This window comes from Hyperoodon ampullatus (genome assembly GCF_949752795.1).
Source record: "Hyperoodon ampullatus genome assembly, chromosome: 1".
NCBI lineage: Eukaryota > Metazoa > Chordata > Mammalia > Artiodactyla > Ziphiidae > Hyperoodon > Hyperoodon ampullatus.
The window spans coordinates 97,482,027-97,496,867 of NC_136914.1; positions in this window are offsets into that span (position 1 = coordinate 97,482,027).

Genomic DNA, 14,841 nt, shown 5'->3' on the forward strand with positions numbered 1-14,841 from the left:
CTCTAAATTGTCTGGAACCTGCCCTGTTTTAGAGCAGGGAAAATATTGGCTTGGTGTGTGTGAGTTAGATAAAGGAAGTAGTTGGGGGTATGGACTCAGGATTGGTGAGAGGGTTTGTAATATGATTTTTACTTGCCCATGAAAGCTGGATTGCAGGGGAGATGTAAACAACATTGGTTGTTAGTTTGGCCTTGTGATTAATGGATGTGATTAATAGATTAATAGACAAATATAGAATCTACACACACACACACACACACACACACACACATGCACAAAGAAAAAAAACCCCACAAAACAAACATGTATTATCTTCTAGCACAAGGGTTGGGAAACTAAAGCCTATGGGACAAACCCAATTCTTCACTTGTTTTGCAAATTAGATTTTACTGGAACACAGCCATGCTCATCTTTTTACATATTATCTATAGCTACCTTCACACTACAGTGGTAGAGTTCAGTAGTTACAACAGAGACCTTATTCCCAGCAAACTCTGAAATATTTACTATCTGGCCTTTTAGAAAGTTTGCCAACACCTGTTCTAGCCTACTGCCTAACTTCTTCAATGTTTATTGTTTGTAGTCTGATTTTTCCCCAATAGAAATTAAGCTGCAAAATGAGAGAGAGATTTCTTTGTTGTACTCATTAATATATTTCAGGAATTCACATTGGTGCTTAGCATATAATAGGGATGGAATCAATATTTATTGAATGAATGAATGAGTTCAAATTTGTATTCCTAACTCATATCCTTTATTTAGTAATTATGTGAAACAAAAAAGTTTCCTGAGCTTTTCAACTCTCAATTTTGTGCTATGATAATAGAGTCCACCACACAGAGTTTAAGGATTAGATAATTAAATGCATAAAAATTTTAATGTATGCCTGAATATAGTAAGCATTAATAAATGTTAGATAACTCATAGGTGGAGAACATAGTGCTTTTCACTTAACTATCTAGTGTTAGAAAAATTCAGCTTACTAAGTGTTAATCCATATATGTACACTATAGATTTGTTTGGAAAACAGTTTATAGGCTCTATCTAAACCAGGAATAATAATATTTCCTCTCTGTCCCACAGGGTATTGGAAGGAGAGATGAAATTATATTTATAACAGTATTGAAAACTGAACAATGAAAGATGCAATATGAACTTAGATTCTTTTTATTCTTCTAACTTCAAATAAAAGCAATCAATCAATAAAATAATAGAATATTTTCTTTGTGTTTTGCTTTTCACATACATGGTGTTGTAGATATAAGAGTAATTGAATTTGACATATTTGTTGAAGTATTTGAGCCATTTATCAATTTACCATGATATTTGAATTAAAAAAAGCCCCTCAGTTGTAAATGTTAGGGTCTTATTTATATTTCAAGGTAGTTTGAATCTCTGTTAGCAGAAACATTATAGATCTTCCGTACCTAAAATCTTACCTTAAGCAGCATTGGGAAAAGCTTGTTTTCCCCACAATACCAGCATAAGTCTTGGTAAGCTACAAATTGTTTATGTGGTCTTTGTGTTCTGATTAGTACAGCTGCTTTCTCTTATTCATTTCCCAATCCTTGTCATTAAGTTCTCAATCACTTTCACTTCAGCCGTTCCTCTGATACAGTATTTGTCAAGGTCACTGATTACATTTTGGACCCCATTTTGGATGATACTTCTCAGTCTATGCCTTACTTCATCTCTCACAAGCATTTAAAATAGATAACCATCCCCATCTTTGCCTTTTTCTTTGAAATCACATCCTCTTTGTTTTAGTCCTATTCATTTGGCCACTGGTTCTCAGTCTTCTTAAGTGCTCTCTTTTCTCTGCCACCCTCACAAGGTTCTGGTTTACAGCTTCTTCCTTCTTGTTCTAAACCCTCTACTTTTTATTTATTCCTGTGGCTTTAGTCACCATCAATGTTCTTCCAAAATCTGTTGCTCCTTTTGAGACTTGTTTCCTGGGCTCCAAGCACTTATTTCAATATTTATGTAGAAATAGATGAACATTTCCACTTGAAATTCAACATTTCTAAACTGAGACTATCTTCCCACTCAAGGCAGTCCCTATTCCTATATTTTTATCTTGGTAAATGACACCAGGCAACTTGGATGACATCATAAAGAACTCTCTCTCACTCTATAACTACTTAGAATGAGTCATAAAGTACTGTTGAGTCATTTTATGTGGATTCTTCTTAAAGCCATCTACTTCTCTCCCTCTTCATTATTATGATTCCAGGCCACACTGTCATCATTTCTCCTCTGGATTATTAAAATTCCTCTTTGTTATCACAACATCCAGCCTTGGTCTCTTCCATGTACAGAAATGTAGGATGATTTGGGAGAGATATTAGATAAATATTGTAATAATTCACCTTTGTAATTTCCCTGTTCTCTTTGTCTATGAATCCCCTTATTACTTTAATATCAATTCAGGTTAGGTTTTTATTTATATGTACTTTATATGTAGTTAATTTGCCTTTAGATTTAGATTATATTTCAAGTTAGATATACACATTAATTTAGATTAGATTTGGATTTAATACAGATTTTCCTAAAAACCACTACCCAGAAGATTGAAAATCTTTTCAAATATTTATTTGCCATCCAGGTGCCCACTTGTGTTCATATTTTTTCTCCAAATATCCATTGCAGAGGTTCTCAAACCCTCCAAGCTTCTCATGAACACTTCATGCTTTTTTTTTTTTTTTTTTTGCGGTACGCGGGCCTCTCTCTGTTGTGGCCTCTCCCGTTGCGGAGCACAGGCTCCAGACGCGCAGGCTCAGCGGCCATGGCTCACGGGCCCAGCCGCTCTGCGGCATGTGGGATCTTCCCGGACTGGGTCACGAACCCTGCATCGGCAGGCAGACTCTCATCCACTGCGCCACCAGGGAAGCCCTCAAATGAGTTTTTTTCTGTAGCTGAAAGAGACAATAATAAGAAGCATTCTTATATTTCTTAGGTTACTGACCAAAATTGAGGCATATGGTGCTTGTGTATGGACTGTATTTATGATATAGAATTATTTTAAAACGTCAGAAAATGCTTATTTCTTAGCCATTTAATATTTTCTGTCCCACTGTCACCATAACAGAAAATCTAAAAGTGTATGACAAAATTAGCAGTGAAAAAGTATTTTGTGGATCTAATTTTAAAAGAAAAAAAAATGGCTAAAACTCAATCAGTGACAAGCTTGTAGCGATAATCACATTTGTAAAAACCTCAAAGTGCTGCATGTCAGAATTATTTTGCCCTTTAACAACTGATTGCACAGAACTTAGCTTACAGATTTACTTAACTCACAAGATTTTCATATTTATTGTTACATAGTCAGAACACTGGCTTTCTAGACAGAATATATTTTTTTCAAATGGAAGTGATTTGGTGGCCTACAATTACAAACCTGCCTTAACAGATTCCACTTTTATAGTAGAGTGTTTCAGAACCATATCTTACTCTTCTGACTGGTTTCAGAAAAGGGGTAACTTCAAATTATTTAGAATTCTAATCTTCAAATTATGCTTTTTTCTTGTCAAGATTTGCCACCTTTCATTTGCTTTATATCAATTTATTGGACATGTGCTCATCTAGGACGGCCAACTCTCCTGTTTTGTCTGGGACTGTGGAGATTCCTGGATGTAGTAATTTTCAGGGCTAAAACTGCTTAAGGCCATGTGAACCTGGATGATTGATTACTCTATCCTTACCCCTTATGTACATATAGGATGAATGCCCATCACTTTTTAATTCTGATCTTATTTAGGTACTTTAGTTAGCTCCTTTGAGACTTAGTTCTTATCTGTAAAACGGAAATTAATAATCTCACCCTCACAGAGTTGTTGCAAGAAATAAAAATAATATCTGTAAAGATTCTAGCACAGCGCTTGACCCATAATAGATAGGCAATAAATGATAATTATTTGGATTGTCTGTATTATTCTTGGGAAATGGAAATAATTGCTGATACATGTAATATATAAATATACTCAAAAATTAAAAAAATCAATAGAAAAACACGTGATAAAAATGAAGTGTCAGCTCTCAGTAGAACTATAAATCGTAGCCTAAGAATATAAACTAGTAGTAGAACTTCAATAGTAATAATAATACATATGTTAGAGAAAACAAATTTCATTTTTTATTGACTAAGAAAAATATATCAATTGATCAATAAAAATAATGTTAATATCTCATATCTTTAAGAGCATCAGAAATCAATATTTTCATACCCTCTGATGGAAGTATAAAGTATATAGCATTTATAAAGTCTAATAGACACTGTGTAACAAAATGTCAAACATATCCTTTGGCTGATAATTTTACTACTAATGCTCTATACTACAGAAGCCTTTGACATGTAGCCAAAGACTTATGATCAGCAATGGCCACTGAAGCATACCTTTTATAAGGAAAATTGTAAACAATCTAAAAAGTAAATATATCATGATGAGTGTATCCACTATACTATGAAACATTATAAAACCATTAAAAACAGTAATATTATAAATTAATAAGTACTGACATAGAGATAACTGCATAATGAAGTGTTGCTAAATAAACCTGGGAAGAAAAATACTATACAGAAATAAGTATACAATAAGATATATAGATAGAAAAGTAATATTTCTTCTGAAAAATTGTGTGTTTGTGAGAGGACAGAGAGATGGGAGGGAAGGGGGGAGGGAGGAAGAGAGAGACAGACACACACACACACCTAGGAATATACACCAAAGCATTTAAAGCTAGTTTCCTAAGGTAGATAGATAGTGGGAAGCAGCCGCAGAGCACAGGGAGATCAGCTCAGTGCTTTGCGACTGCCTGGAGGGGTGGGATGGGGAGGGTGGGAGGGAGGGAGATGCATGAGGGAAGGGATGTGGGAACAGATGTATATGTATGACTGATTCACTTTGTTATAAAGCAGAAACTAATTAAAAAAAATAAAAAATAAAAAATAAAGCTAGTTTCCACTGGAGAATGAATAAAATAGATTTATCATAATACTTAAACGCTTGTATATTTGAATTTTTAATTTATGCATGTATTACTATTGCATTTTAAAGCAATAAATAATAAATAAATAATATCTTTTAAAAAGAAGAGCTTTAAATGTGATGTGTCAGAAATTTGTCATGCTAGAATATAAAGTCCATGGTTTCAGGACATATGACTATCTTGTTCCTCTCTGAGTCCGGAGTCTTTGCCATAGCACTGGGCATGAGTTGGTCCTCAAAAATGGTTCAAGAAGCACCCATTCAGTGTTAGTTATTCTACATGGAGCTCAGTTATATAACTGCCTGGGTAGATTGTCAAAGTAGTCCTTAAAAATTGTACTCACTAGTCTCTCATGAAGCCTTACCATGGTTTTGGGAAGAAATGAGACTTTTTAAATTAAAAAAAGTAAAAACTAGAACAGAGCTTTATAAACCAGTTAAGTTTGACAGCACTAGACTGAGCTTGGGAGGGTGAGTATAGTAATGAGACTAACTGAATAGCAAAGAGTGTTTGGGGACAAAGCCAGTGGAAGATCAACAAAAGCAGACAGGACCTTCAGCCACATGGGCATAAAGAAGGTGACATGAAAGGGGGCAAAAGTCAACATACCTTTCATACTATTTTTCCTACAGAAAAGCCAATTTGTATCCATCCTTTTTCATCAATTCGTTTTTTAAATTTTCATTTTAACTTCTTTGAAAACAGGATGTATCTTTCAGCCAGTGGTGTTTTCAATTTCTGTCAGTCATCCAGGTGACAATTGTGTCAAAAACTGTCCTTGACCCTTTCTGCTAAGATCAAGAAAACTCCAGCTTCAAAAAACCTTAAAATTAATTTATGAATTAAATTCTTCCAACTTTATCAAAACAGTCATTCTAACAATAATCTTTGAGGAGTTCTCTTATTTTAAACATGTAAATGGGAAACAGTGCATTTTACATTAAGGCTGTATAAAATATTAATAATAAGTGTTTTCAGTAATAGCAGCAAGTAAGCTATTAAATTATTCAGGCAACATTAACTCAAACAACTGATTTGAGGTGGGAATGGTGGTAGGCTGTGGACCTATAAGAAAGATGAAGGCAAAATGCTTGACCTACAGGTACTGATTGGGTCATTTCCATTCATACAAAATAGGCTTGTGGATGGCCTACAAAAGAAATGAACTGGCACTTATCTTCGTCAGTCATATACAGATGCATACACATTTTCTGATATGTGCTTCTTATGTGCTGAAGTGGAGTTACAGACGGGAATGAGTTCATTTTATCTACTAAATTGCAGTTAGTTACCATCCAGGAAAAAATATGATTGATTTCAAATTGGTTGAGGAATTAATAAACTTCTCTGCACTCTCCTCAAGTACCTGCAAGTGAGTTCACTTGGTAACTTCTTCCCAACACCCCTAAGTCTTTGTTTGAAAGACAGTTTTTGCATATGAGAGACAATTACAATCACCCCCTAGTGATCTTTAATTAGAAAGGCACTTTCACATTGTGTATGTTGTCTGAAATTTTTATATGCCTTTTCTATATTATGAGTCTAAATTAAAGAACATTTGCAACTCTGAGGTATAAAACCTAGCTCTGTATTTCCTGAGTGATTGTAGCAAATGCCTCATTCTACCGGGAAAGGGTAAGATGTGGCAAAACACATTTGCCTTAGAAATAGAATAGCTGGTGGATACTGTAGTTACTTGTAAATACCTGAGCAATGTTAAAGTGTCCCTTTTGATTTATATGCATATTGAAGAACTAAAGCTGTTGACTCTGTTGCAATGTCACAGTAGCATAATGTATCATAGCTATTTTGGGGGTTTAGAGCTACTAGGAGAAATAAAATACAAATTGACCTTAAATTTATAATATTCTGTATTCAATAGATGTACCAAACCCTGTATGTTATCAATCAGAGGCATCAACTCATATTATATTATGTTCTTTCCAGAATCATTTAGCCAAACATGCTGTAGTCTTTCTTAAAAAAATAGAAAGATTTTGATAACCCTAGAAATGTTCAGAACCCTGGAGTTGTTGAGAAATCAAATATTCTCAGATGTCCAAGATTCAGAAAAATTGAGTATGTCTATACACTAAAGAAAGCATCCAAATATATAAACACCTGCCTCTGAGTTGAATATATTATTAAATTATTGATGCAATTACTAATAAGCCTATCATGAAAAGAAATATGTTAAGTTCACTGCAGAAGAAAAATCATATGAAAAAGTCATAAGGTTTTCCCTGTCCACCCCTTCAAATTCATATTATTCATCAACACTATCATAATGGGAAGAAGACAAGCTATAATCATTATTGTCCTTAATATTTTGATTTACATATTATTTATTGATTACATATTATTTAAATAAGTTTATACAGTTAATTATTTGTATGCCTGCCTAACTTACTTAATTGATGTTGAACAGTTTGCAATTCTTACGTATATTTCTCTTAATTTTCTACTTAATTCTGTGGTATAAACACTAAGTAAATTATGTGGCAATATATAATTATTCTTTCAAAACTTTTCTTTGAAGTATAATGTACATACAGGAAAGTTTACATATCCATAAATGAACAACTCAATGAATTTTTTTTTTTTTTTTTGCGGTACGCGGGCCTCTCACTGTTGTGGCCTCTCCCGTTGCGGAGCACAGGCTCCGGATGCACAGGCTCAGCAGCCATGGCTCACAGGCCCAGCCACTCCACGGCATGTGGGATCTTCCCGGACTGGGGCACGAACCCGTGTCCCCTGCATCGGCAGGCGGACTCTCAACCAGTGCGCCACCAGGGAAGCCCCAACTCAATGAATTTTTGTGAACTATCACAACTATAAAACCAACACCCAGATTAAGGAAGAGAATATTACCAGCACCACAAAGTCCGGGTTTCCAGACCCTATGCCCTACAAGAGAATCATTATCCTACATTCAAAGAATGGAATAGTTATTTCTGCTTCTTTATAATATATATAAATTGCAACATGTGGTATGTACTCTTTTTTATATACAAATTATTTTACTCCGAAGTTGTTCACATATATAAAATTTATTCACCCATTTTATTGCTGTTCATTTTTTAGTGTTATTAACATATGCACATACACAAACACACAAAACATCAAGCTAGAGATAGAGACAGAGACAGAGAGAGAGAGAGAGAGAGGGAGACAAGGTAAATGTTTTTAAAAGTCTGCTTTCAGTTTAAAAAAAATATATATATATATCATATAACTATGAAAAGCATGAAAAAATGTTTCTTTACAGCATATTACACGCAAGGAACAAATACCAAGATCTAATATTACTCATTTCCTTCTTATACTAAACTTTGTCTCATTGTGTGTATATATATAATATACATTACAATATATTATATATAAATTTATATATAAATTATAAATATTAAAATATAAATTAATAAACAACATTGGCACTCAGTTTCTGACAAAGCTATCTGTGTTCATGAGGATTTTTAAATTCAAATTTTATTGAGGAGATTGGTTCAAGATGGTAGAATAGAAGGACATGTGCTCACTCCCTATTGCAAGAGCACTGGGATCACTACTAACTGCTGAACAATCATCGACAGGAAGAAACTGGAACTCACCAAAAAAGATACCCCACATCCAAAGACAAAGGAGGAGTCAAAATGAGACAGTAGGAGGGGCATAATCACAATAAAATCAAATCCCATAACTTCTGGGTAGATGACTCACAAACTGGAGAACAATTATACCACAGAAGTCCATGCACTGAAGTGAAGGTTCTGAGCCCCATGTCAACCTTACCAACCCGGGGGTCCGGCAACTGGAGGAGGAATTCCCAGAGAATCAGACTTTGAAGGTTAGCAGAATTTGATTGTAGGTCTTCGACAGGACAGGGGACACAGAGAATCCACCCTTGGGGGGCACACACAAAGTAGTGTGCTCATGAGGATGCAGGGGGAAGGAGCAGTGAACCCATAGGAGACTGAACCAGACCTGCCTGCTAGTGATGGAGGGTCTCCTGCAGAGGCATTGTGTGTGTGTGTTGGGCTGTTGCTCACCACAGGGTTAAGGACACTGGCAGCAGAATTTCTGGGAAGTACTCCTTGGCATGACCCCTCCCAGAGTCCACCATTAGCCCCACCAAAGAGCCTGTAGGCTCCAGTGCTGGGTCACCTCAGGCCAAACAACCAACCGGGAGGGTGTGCAGCCCCACCCATCAGCAGACAAGGGGATTAAAGTTTTACTGAGCTCTGTCCACCAGAGCAACAGCCAGCTCTACCTACCACCCGTCCCTCCCATCAGGAAGCTTGCACAAGCCTCTTAGATAGCCTTATCCACCAGAGGGCAGGCAGTAAAAGCAAGAAGACCTACAATCCTGCAGCCTGTGGAACAAAAACCACATTCACAGAAAGATACACAAAATGAAAAGGCAGAAGACTATGTACAAGATGAAGGGACAACATAAAACCACAGAAAAACAACTAAATGAAGTGGAGATAGGCAACCTTCTAGAAAAAGAATTCAGAATAATGATAATGAAGATGATCCAGGACCTCAGAAAAAGAATGGAGGCAAAGATCGAGATGATGCAAGAAATGTCTAACAAAGACCTAGAAGAATTAAACAACAAACACCAGGAAGAATTAAAGAACAAACAAACAGAGATAAACAATACAATAAGTGAAATGAAAAATACACCAGAAGGAATCAATAGCAGCATAACTAAGGCAGAAGAACGAATAAATAACCTGGAAGACAGAATGGTGTAAATCACTGCCACAGAACAGAATAAAGCAAAAAGAATGAAAAGAAATGAAGACAGCTTAACAGACCTCTGGGACAACATTAAACGCAAAAGCATTCATATTATAGGGGTCCCAGAAGGAGAAGAGAGAAAGAAAGGACCCGAGAACATATTTGAAGAGATTATGGTGGAAAACTTCCCTAACATGGGAAAGGAAATAGCCACCCAAGTCCCGGAAGTGAGAGAGTCCCAAGCAGGATAAACCCAAAGAGAAACACACCAAGATGCATGGTAATCAAATTGACAAAAATTAAAGAAAAATTATTGAAAGCAACAAGGGAAAAACAACAAATAACATATAAGGGAACTCCCATAATGTTAACAGCTGATTTCTCAGCAGAAACCCTAAAAGCCAGAAGGGTGTGGCATGACATATTTAAAGCGAAGAAAGGGAAGAATCTACAACCAAGATTACTCTATCGAGCAAGGATCTCATTCCAATTCGATGGAGAAATCAAAAGCTTTACAGAGAAGCAAAAGCTAAGAGAATTCAGCACCACAAAACCAGCTCTACAACAAATGCTAAAGGAACTTCTCTAAGTGGGAAACACAAGAGAAGAAAAACACCTACAAAAACAAACCCAAAACAATTAAGGAAATGGTAATAGGAACATACCTATCGATAATTTTCTTAAATGTGAATGGATTAAATGTTCCAAACAAAAGACACAGGCTTCCTGAGTGGATACAAAACAAGACCCATATATATGCTGTCTACAAGAGACCCACTTCAGACCTGGGGACACATACAGACTGAAAATGAGGGGATAGAAAAAGATATTCCATGCAAGTGGAAATCAAAAGAAAGGTGGAGTAGCAATACTCATATCAGAAAAACTAGACTTTAAAATACCAAATGTTACAAGAGAAAAGGAAGGACAAAACACAATGATCATGGGATCAATCCAAAAAGAAGATATAACAATTATAAATATATATGCACCCAACATAGGAGCACTGCAATACATAAGGAAAATGCTAAGAGCTATAAAAGAGGAAATTGACAGTAACAAAATAATAGTGGGGGACTATAACACCTCACTTACACCAATGGACAGATCATCCAGACCAAAAATTAATAGGAAACACAAACTTTAAATGACACAGTAGACCAGATAGATTTAATTGATATTTATAAGGTATTGCATCTGAAAACAGCAGATTACACTTTCTTCTCAAATTACATGGAACATTCTCTAGGATAGATCACATCCTGGGTCACAAGTCAAGCCTCTGTAAATTTAAGAAAACTGAAATCATACCAAGCATCTTTTCTGACCACAATGTTATGAGAGTAGCAGACAATTACAGGGAAAAAAAACCATCAAAAACATGGAGGCTAAATAATACATTACTAAATAACCAAAAGATCACTGAAGAAATCAAAGAAGAAATCAAAAAATACCTAGAGACAAATGACAATGAAAATATGATGATCCAAAACCTATGGGCAACAGCAAAGGCAGTTCTAAGAGGGAAGTTTATAGCAATACAATCCTACCTCAAGAAACAAGAAAAATCTCAAATAAACAATCTAACCTTACACCTAAAGGAACTAGAGAGAGAAGAACAAACAAAACGCAGAGTTAGTAGAAGGAGAGAAATCATAAATATCAGAGCAGAAATAAATGAAATAGAAACAAAGAAAAGAATAACAAATATCAAGAAAACTAAAAGCTGGTTCTTTGAGAAGATAAGATTGATAAAACTTTAGCCAGACTCATCAAGAAAAAGAAGGAGAAGACAAATCAATAAAATTAGAAATGAAAAAGGAGAAGTTACAACGGACACTGCAGAAATACAAAGCATCCTAAGAGACTACTACAAGAAACTCTATGCCAATAAAATGGACAACCTGGAAGAAATGGACAAATTCTTAGAAAAATATAACCTTCCAAGACTGAACCAGGAAGAAATAGAAAATATGAACAGACCAATCACAAGTAATGAAATTGAAACTGTGATTAAAGATCTTCCAACAAACAAAAGTCCAGGACCAGATGGCTTCACAGGTGAATTCCATCAAACATTTAGATAAGAGCTAACACCCATCTTTCTCAAACTCTTCCAAAAAATTGCAGAGGAAGGAACACTCCCAAACTCATTCTACGAGGCCACCATCACTCTGATATGAAAACCAGGCAAAGATGTCACAAAAAAGAAAACTACAGGCCAATATCACTGATGAATATAGATGCAAAAATTCTCAACAAAATACTAGCAAACAGAATCCAACAACACATTAAAAGGATCGTAAACCATGATCAAGTGGGATTTATCCCAGGGATGCAAGGATTCTTCAATATACACAAATCAATCAATACAATACACATATTAACAAACTGCAGAATAAAAACCATATGATCATCTCAATAGACTCAGAAAAAGCTTTTGACAAAATTCAACACCCAGTTATGGTAAATACTCTCCAGAAAGGGGGTATAGAGGGAACCTACCTCAACGTAATAAAGGCCATATATGACAAACCCACAGCAAACATCATTCTCAGTGGTGGAAACACTGAAAGCATTTCCTCTAAGATCAGGAACAAGACAAGGATGTCCACTCTCACCACTTTCATTCAACATAGTTTTGGAAGTCCTATCAATGGCAATCAGAGAAGAAAAATAAATAAAAGGAATACAAATTGGAAAAGAAGGAGTAAAACTGTCACTCTTTGCAGATGACATGATACTGTACATAAATAATCCTAAAGATGCCACCAAAAAACTAGAGCTTATCAATGAATTTGGTAAAGTTGCACAATACACAATTAATGCACCAAAATCTTTGCATTCCTATACATTAACAATGAAAGATCAGAAAGAGAAATTAAGGAAACAATCCCATTTTCCATTGCAACAAAAATAAAATACCTTGAAATAAACCTACCTAAGGAGGTAAAAGATCTGTACTCAGAAAACTATTGGCCACTGATGAAAGAAATCAAGGATGACACATACAGATGGAGAGATATACCATGTTCTTGGATTGGAAGAATCAATATTGTGAAAATGACTATACTACCCAAAGCAATCTACAGATTCAGTGCAATCCCTATCAAATTACCAATGGTATTTTTACAGAACAGGAACAAAAAAATCTTAAACTTTATAGGGAAACACAAAAGACCCTGAATAGCCAAAGCAATCTTGAGGGACAAAAAATGAAGCTGGAGGAATCACACTCTCTGACTTCAGACTATCCTACAAAGCTACAGTAATCAAGACAATATGGTACTGACACAAAAACAGAAATATAGATCAATGAAACAGGATAGAAAGCCTAGAGGTAAAACCATGCACCTATGGGCAACTAATCTGTGACAAGGGAGGCAAGGATATACAATGGAGAAAAGACAGTCTCTGCAATAAGTGGTGCTGAGAAAACTGGACAGCTACATGTAAAAGAAGAAATTAGAACACTCCCTAACATCATACACGAAAATAAACTCAAAATGGATTAAAGTCTTAAATGTAAGAATGGACACTGTAAGACTCTCTGAGGAAAACATATGAAGAACACTCTGACATAAATCACAGCAAGATCTTTTTTGACCCACCTCCCAGAGTAATGGAAATAGAAACAAAAATAAACAAATGGGACCTAATGAAACTTCAAAGCTTTTGCACAGGAAAGGAAACTATAAACAAGATGAAAAGACAACCCTCAGAATGGGAGAAAATATTTACAAATGAATCAACGGACAATGGATTAATTTCCAATATATATAAACAGCTCATGCATCTCAATATTAAAAAACAAACAACCCAATCCAAAAATAGGCAGAAGACCTAAATAGGTCTCCAAAGGAGACATACAGATGGCCAAGAGGCACATGAAAAGCTGTTCAACATCATTAATTATTAGAGAACTGCAAATCAAAACTACAATGAGGTATCACCTCACACTAGTTAGAATGGGCATCATAGAGAATCCTAAAGATGCTACGAGGGGCTTCCCTGGAGGCACAGTGGTTGAGAATCTGCCTGCTAATGCAGGGGACACGGGTTCGAGCCCTGGTCTGGGAGGATCCCTTATGCCGCGGAGCAACTAGTCCCGTGAGCCACAACTACTGAGCCTGCGCGTCTGGAGCCTGTGTTCCGCAACAAGAGAGGCCGTGATAGTGAGAGGCCCGCGCACCGCGATGAAGAGTGGCCCCCGTTTGCCACAACTAGAGAAAGCCCTCGCACAGAAAGGAAGACCCAACACAGCAAAAATAAATAAATTAATAAACTCCTACCCCCAACATCTTCTAAAAAAAAAAAAATCAAAATTTGAATTTAACTATGTTTTTTTAAAAGGCAGAAGCTTATCCTTGAGAAATGAAATTTATATTAAATATTCATAATTCAATTTAAAATACTAAATCTCTTTGATTATGTATAAACAACTAATTTAGTACTTTACATGCTGCATAAATAAATATTTTTAAAAATTTAAATCTGAAAACAGAAATGTTAGGATCTAGAACAAATATTTCTGAGAAAATATATATTCATTTCCTAGAACTGCTGTGACAAATTCCTACAAACTTTGTGACTTAAAACAACAGAAATTAATTTTTTCATAGTTTTAGAGGCTAAAATTCTGAAATCAAGGTGTTGCTCTGGAGCCTCTAAGAGAGAATCTTTCCTTGATTTTTCCTAATTCTGGTGGCTGCTGACATTCGTTTTCCTTGGCCTGTGACCGTATTACTCCAGTTTCTAACCCTGTCTTCACCTTGCCTTCTCCTCTTTGTGTCTTATCTTCTTCCATCCCTTGTTGAGGGCACATGTCATTGGATTTAAGGCCCACATGAATAAGTTCCTCCTCTTAAAATCCTTAACTATCACATTTTGCCATATAAGGTAATATTTAATCTTTTACCATAGAACACAATATTCATTTGATCCAGGGATCTGGAATTTAATATACTTTGGAGGAGGCATTTTTTCTGCCTACCACAGGAAAAAACACAAAACTGATTCTCATTTGATTCATTTTTTTAAAGTATTTTGCTCAAATCAACTATCATCTTTTGCCAGCCAAAATGTTATTGTAAACAGTAACAGCTATAT